This window comes from Humulus lupulus, chromosome 2, assembly GCF_963169125.1.
Source record: "Humulus lupulus chromosome 2, drHumLupu1.1, whole genome shotgun sequence".
NCBI lineage: Eukaryota > Viridiplantae > Streptophyta > Magnoliopsida > Rosales > Cannabaceae > Humulus > Humulus lupulus.
In genome coordinates, this window is record NC_084794.1 from 184,487,356 (window position 1) to 184,494,767 (window position 7,412).

A 7,412-nucleotide genomic window follows, 5' to 3' on the forward strand; every position below is an offset into this window, starting at 1 on the left:
CAGGATTGGTCCAACTTGCCTTTTCCTTTACCTTTATCTGCACCATGAAGCACCCGTGAGCCAAGGCCCAGCAAGAAAACACAATAATAGAGCACAATCACTCAATAGACAGTCAGATAACTCATATCGCATTAGCATGTACTCAACAGTTTAAGCATTCATAATAATCAAGTATTCATCTTACCAAGTATATCATTTCATATCAATAATCAATCCACATATGACAACTAGGGTTAATGCCCTTAGGCCGCACCCTCTATTTATCCCACTGACTCCAGCCCGCTTAAACCGAGCTCAGTGAATAATAAGCTGCCTCGGCTACCAGTGGCCGAGTCGCACCCTGTGCGCAAGCATAATTTATGGCATCCTTAGGTCGTTTATCACATGTCTCACAGCGTTATACCATCTATGATATTATATAGATATCAGGAGCACTTAGTCCCATCACAAACACATAACCAGATGAAGTTTTCTTACCTTTAGATTCGCTAGCTTTGTTCAATTGATCCTCAAGCACGATCCCTCTTGAGCCCTAGCATACACCTAGTCACAACCATAGATTAGAATCATCACCAAACCTTAAGCCCAAATCCTAGCCTCAGGAAGCTCTAATTCCACCAAACGGGGTGGTGGAATCAAACCCCAAACCCCTGGGCAAAAACCCTTGAAAATAACCCAAAAACCCTTTTTCTGGAAACAGGGTAGCGCTACAATGCTCTAAAGAGAGAGCTATAGCACTACAAACAGAGCCTAAGGCGCCCCAGACCACTCAGCCTAGCGCTACAGCACCCAATGGCTAGCGTTGTAGCGCTAGTCACAGCACAGCAAATCTTGCCTTTTCCTCCTTCGATTTTCCCCGAGCCAAACCTTACCAAAACTTTTCCAAACTTCAACCAAACTTAAAAACAAGCCTACCAACATCCTCCACTCATCCCAAGCATCCCAACCACGCATAACTGAATCACATGCACCCCTAATCATAGAATTCACCATAGCTGGACCTAAAACTCAGAAACTCAGCAAAAACAACAATTAAAATGATAGAATTTGAACTAGAATTTCTTACCTTTACTGGATGAGCTTAACCTAGGTTGTCTCCCACTCTTGCTCAGCCTACTCCTCCTCAAATCTTCAGCCTCAACTCCCTAGGATTCCCACAGAACTTTTCTTAGAAAAACCAGCTCAACACCAAAACCAGGAACTGAAATATTAACCTCAAAGTCTTACCTCAAATGATGAACAACCTCAGCTAGTTTCCCCAACCTGATCAAGACCTCAAGCATACAATCTCAACCTTAAGATCCTTTGTATTTTAGCCTCAAACCTCTAGAAGAAAATGGTGAGGCAGTCCCAAACCGACCTTAGAAGAATTCCAGCCCATTCTACACAATCCACTAAGGCATAAAGCCTAATAACATTTATCCTTTATAAGCCCAAATGACCACAATACCCTCCCATAAATCCTAAGCCTTTTAATCCACCTAGGGGCATTTTGGTCATTTCACCCAATTCCCGCTAATTCCTCGAGTGTCTCAAATATCTACCACTTACTTCCCAACACCTAACTAATCACCAATTATATTCCTCAATGTCAAAATTGACCCAATATATTCTCTAAATTCCCAGAAATACCCCAAGGCTTGCCCCGAGCCGGGTATAAATCCTCGCCGTGACTTTTCCGCTAAACCGCTCACTAGGATCGCCTCGAATCACATATTACAAATATATCCACATAATAATGTGGTCTCGACAAATTATCACATATATATATACAATTATGCCCTCAATGGTCAAAAATTACAATTATGTCCTTCTATCCTAATCAAGGCCTACATGCATACTAATACACATAGTCATGCATCACAGTTAATCAAATAATCATATATCATGCGTTTAAATCATTAATTCACATATAATCCAGCTATGCCCTCCCGACATACTAATCAAGGCCCTTAAGCCTTAATAGTAAATTTTGGTCGTTACATGTTGTATATGTTATTTATATATGCTTGTATTTTTCGCGAAGGATCGGCTAGAGAGCCGTAATTAGTGATAATCATGTGTAATGTAAGCCACTATGGCAGGGCCACTATGGGAGTGCGGTACGCGCTCATTCATCATAGGGGCTGCATAAATGAGTTATATGCTTGCTTGAATTGTTTATAATTTTGAAGAATGATATTTATGATTTATATTCTATTGGTTATTTGTTTATGTTTATGTGGGTTTTCTTGGTAGGCCTTGGCTCACAGGTGCTATGTGGTGCAGGTAAGGGCAAGAGTAAGCTGGACCAACCATCAGTCTGCTCGACCTCCATAGCCGGGATCATTTTGAGGGACTAGGGTTGAGTTCAGTTTTGTCGATTAGGTCGGCCATTGCTGTAACCCCAACATGTTATATTTCGTTTATAAACTCTTTTTGGGATCCCCTGTATATGTTTAAACTTTTTAATGAAAATTTAACTCTTTCGACCAAAATTTTAATACCTAAACCATTACTTAACTTTAGTTACACGTTTAAAGTCCAAATAACTCGCTTAATGAGTTAATCACAATTTTTAATACGCAGTGTAGCGGTCATAGATTAGTAGGACGTTACACTTGGGACATAAGAAGAATGAAGGTTAATTCAAGAGTTCCAAAGGACCTTGGTTTGTCTGTGGCAAGAATGAATATTTTTCAAGGGATTGTAGGTTCAAGAAGAGCCACAATAATGAGCCAAAGGTGATTTCAATCGATGAAGAGTTCTGACAACACTAAGTGAGATTAATGCCATAGATGGAAAGGTAAAAGGTTGGTGGTATGATACTTGTGCCACCATCCATGTTACTTATGATAGATCTCTATTCAAGATATTTAAGAACTCAAAGAAAGGGGATGAAATTAAAATGGGAAATGAGAAAATGTCAAAGGTTGAAGGAAAGGGATCTATTGATCTATTCTTTACTTCTGGAAAGAAGGTTCTATTCATTAATATTTTGTATGTACTGGAAATGAGTAGGTTACTTGTGAGTGGCATTTTTCTTGGAAAACCGAGAACCAAGGTTGTTATTGTAACGCCCTAGATAGCCAAGACTATTCACTTTGTGTTTTAAATAGTGCTGGACTTGCTAATCATGTCATTTGGAGATAAACGGTTAACTAAGAATAATTAGTGGATTAGGGGTAAACGATTTTGATCGTAGGAATAATTATTTTCATTAAAAAATTTGAGTCTGTACATGGGATCCCAAAATAGGTGTTTACAAGGCATTTTCAACTCTCCAAATAATTACAACGTAAGCCGGCCTAAGCGGAAAAATTGAGGTTGGTTCTAGTCCATGTTGATCCCTCGGTCGTGGCAGTCGAGCAACTGCAAATGTACATGCTGCTCCTAAAGTTCTCCAACTCATGGCTGGTCCAACTTTCCTTTTCCCTTACCTGCACCACATAGCACCCGTGAGCCAAGATTCAACAAGAAAACTTAAATCAACAGATTCAATAAGCAACGAAATATAAACAATATCTTTAGCAGTAAAACATGCTTAAACAAACACATAATTTAATTTAACAATCAATGAGTTAGACAAGTGAAAACGACTCTTCTAAATATTTAGGTGACGGTCAGGCTCGACTCTCTTAGGGCAAGCTCTTAGATCTTATGGCTGACCTGGACTCTCTTAGGTCAAGCTGTGTTCCGTACGCATGGTGTCGGCCCTGACTCCCTTCAGTCGAGCATTCAGATTAGATATAACCAAACATACAGATTGCATAATACATAATAAGATGTAGTATATACAAGCATTCCCAATCGAATCATCACATTTATAACCACAATCATATCCATTTTTAGGGGGTCCAAGACCTGATTACAACCAGAGTACAGTTTTCTTACCTCGACTCCCAGGCAAATAGGCATGGCGATCTCGAGCATGATCCCTATTCCCGAGCCCTAGCGGTATAACCTAGTCACAATGCAATAATGATAACCATCAATCACTTAGACTATTTAAATTCCTAGCCTTTGGGATCTCAAATTCTACTAAAATGAGTAGTAGAATCCTTCACGAGCCTTTAGATTTGAGTTCCCGAGCTTAAACACCCTAATTAGCCAAAATTCCCTATTTGAGCCGCGACGCTCCTCAGAGGCATCGCAGCCCTCTACAAGTAAGAGAACCTCCCAAGTCCATTTCCTGGACACACGTCGCGACACGACCTACCCAACGTCGTGGCGCTAAAGTTGTTCAACGAACCCCCTAGGCCTCTGCGTTCACGCGGGCCGCGGCGCGACCCCGTGAACCCAAATTTTCCAGTGTTTTCAGATTTCTATACTCCCCAAAATATTGTCGCAAACATGATTTTAATACCGTAATACCACAAAAGTGGTCTCAGTAGCTCATAATAACCAAAACCTAGCCCATAAACCTAACAAAATATCACCCTAACTCAAAATTTGAGGCAAGCTCTAAGACTCAAAAAAACCTAAAACTTAGAACTTTAAAACTTAAATTTACCTCTGATTAAATTGTTTCCTAGATGCCTCTTCAAGTTGTATTCTTCTAATTTCTCACTAAGCTTAAATCCGTAATAAACCTTGCTCCAAATCTCAAAGGTTCCAGAGCTCCAAACCAAAGCTATGAGAGAGTGTGAGAGAGAGAAACCAAGTGTGTTTTGTGTTTTTGGTTATTTCTTGAAGGCTTTGTAAGTCTATCCCTTGACACCAAAAAGACTAAAGTGTCCCTAGGTCAAAACCCTACTCTTTAATGCCCCTAAGGGTGATACCGTCATTTGCCACATTTCCCGCTAATCCTCAAATAGCACTATTGATAACTCTATATTTTAGAGTTATTAGTTGAGCTTTTGAACTTTAAAATCTAAGTGAATTAGAGTGTTTGTGTTGTTATTGTGTGGTTTTAGTCATTTTGTCTTTTAATTTTTGTTTGTGTATTTTGTTTTAATTAATGATAAATCTTGTGGGAAAATAATGGGAATATGATCTAAAAAATGTGATATCTATTTTTGAAGGCAAAAATAAAGGGTGCTTGGAAAGCTTGGTGAAAAATGTGCAAAGAAAGCATCTTGGAAATGAAATCCTAGTAGTTTGCTATAGCATTATTTCAACTTTGCTGCCGCAAAGTGTGCGCAGTCAGCAGAATAAGTTATGCATACTTGGCAAGTCATTAAATGAGGTGGAATGAATTGATGAGATGGAGGATGAGGTGGTAAAGAGCTGATGTTTTTTAGGGAAAAGGTGGTCCCCACGTGTACAAAAAAAAAGGTTTATACTCATTTTTGGAACACTAGAGAGAGGAAGATTATCTTCAACAAAAGAACCTAGCCACCCAACACAATTGAATAACACATTTTCTACATTTTTGAGTTGAAAAACACAAAGAAAGGATGAGGAACAATGTGGAGAAGAGAAGAGAAACAAGAAAAGAGGAGGAGGAGAAGAAACTTTCCATCATTGGGGGCTAGAATCTCTTTCTCTCTTCTATTTTGATCTTGCATTATTTCTCTTAGTTTTGAACTCATAGAAAAATGATGGATGTTTATGGTTCTTTGTTCATTTTGAGTATGAACTAATTTTTTAAAGCTAGGATATTGATGAACCCTAATTTGTAGTGAAACCCCAAATTGTTGATTTCAAATATATGCTAAGTTGCTCTTGTTCAATTAAGCTATTTTATTGCTAATTATTGCTTAAGATTGATCAAATTGAGTGAGTTACAAGATAATTTGAATTCTTGAAGGGTTTAGATTAGTGGATATGCTTAGTTGATGCATGTTGATAACTATGTTATTGATTAGTGGATAATTTAGGGATATTTTATTCAACATGAAAACTTGAAGGATTGATGCTTGGAATTATGTTCTTGAAATTGAATTTAGGATAGGAATATGTGAATTTAATTGATAGAGCTTTAACATGAGCATTTGGAAAAATGGCATGTGCATTGAATTGGAAATCAAAGTTACAAGAGACTTTGCTATGAACTTTGATGTAGCATTAGGGGAAAAACTACAAATTAAGGGGAATTAATATTTCTAGCTATTTCCATCATTCATTTGACAAAGAATATTTCATTGATTTAGTTTAAATTGTTTCCCTTTATTTTTCTAAAGTAATTTGCACTTTCTTAATTAATCACACCAATTTAAATTGTTTGCAACCCAAATTATTAGAGTTGATTTTTTTTATAATACTTAGCTTAAATCAATCCTTGAGGAGACAATATCTGGTACTTGCTACTTTATTACTTGTGGATGATAGTGTACACTTGCACTTGGCTTAATTTTACGCAACAAGTTTTTGGCGCCGTTGTCGGGGATTGTTTAAAGGAAATTATTGTGAAATTAATTATGTAGCAATTTGGTTTAATTTTCCTTTGTGCTAACTTGGGTGATTCTCCTGAAAATTCAGGTTCACACAGTGGATGAACGAGAATCAGGACCCTGAACTACTTCCCCTTGATCCAGAAATTGAACGCGCATTCAGAGGAATGCGAAAAGTACAAAAAGTCCAAAAGGAAGTAGTAGTGATGGATGCTGAGCAAGGAGCTCAACATGCAGCCACTCAAAGGGCAGCAAATCAAGTAGGAGCTGCTCAAGAAAGAGTAGCTCAAAGGGGAGTAGATGTTAATAATGGGAAGAACACTGTTATTGTAGCTGATGATCGAGATCGTGCCATTCAACAATACACTCTCCCCCTCTTTAAAGAGCTCAATCCGGTCATTGTAAGACCATAAATTCAGGCTGCACAATTCAAATTGAAGCCAATTATGTTCCAGATGCTTCAGACTATGGGCAAGTTCAGTGGAATGCCAATAGAAGATCCTCGCCTTCATCTTTGCTTGATCATTGTAGTGTGTGATTCTTTCAAGCTGTCCAGAGTTACAAAGGATGACTTGAGATTGAAGTTGTTCTCATACTCCTTAAGAGACAGAGCGAGAGCTTGGTTGAAATTTTTGCCTTCTGATTCTTTGACCACTTGGCAAGAGTTTACTGAGCAGTTTCTGATGAAGTATTTTCCTCCCACTGAAAATGCCAAGCTCTGCAATAAGATTACTTCATTTCAGCAACTTGATGAACCATCTTTAAATGAGGCATAGGACTGGTTTAAGGAGTTGTTGCGCACATTCCCTCATCATGGTATTCCACATTGCATCCAGGTGGAGACCTTCTGTAACAGTCTCAATGCTCATACTAGAATGGTGGTTGATGCTTCAGCGAGCAGAGCTCTTCTTGCTAAGTCCTATAATGAGGCATATGAAATCCTTGAGAGGATATCCAACAACAATGTAATGACCCACTACTCTAGACTTTTGGACCATTATCGAAACTATACATACAAATCCTTAATAAAACTTACATTTGTGAAAATACCATAACTTTATTGGAAACTTGTAGAAATAAGAGTTACTTTCATAAAAT

At 38.2% G+C, this 7,412-nt stretch overlaps 1 non-coding gene across 1 annotated transcript; it reads right to left on the minus strand.

Annotated features, from left to right (window-relative positions):
- Positions 1–7,027: 7,027 nt before the first annotated feature.
- On the minus strand, positions 7,028–7,134 carry LOC133820726 (small nucleolar RNA R71). Its single transcript, XR_009887127.1, has one exon. It is a non-coding gene; the product is annotated as a small nucleolar RNA R71 (small nucleolar RNA).
- Positions 7,135–7,412: the final 278 nt, after the last annotated feature.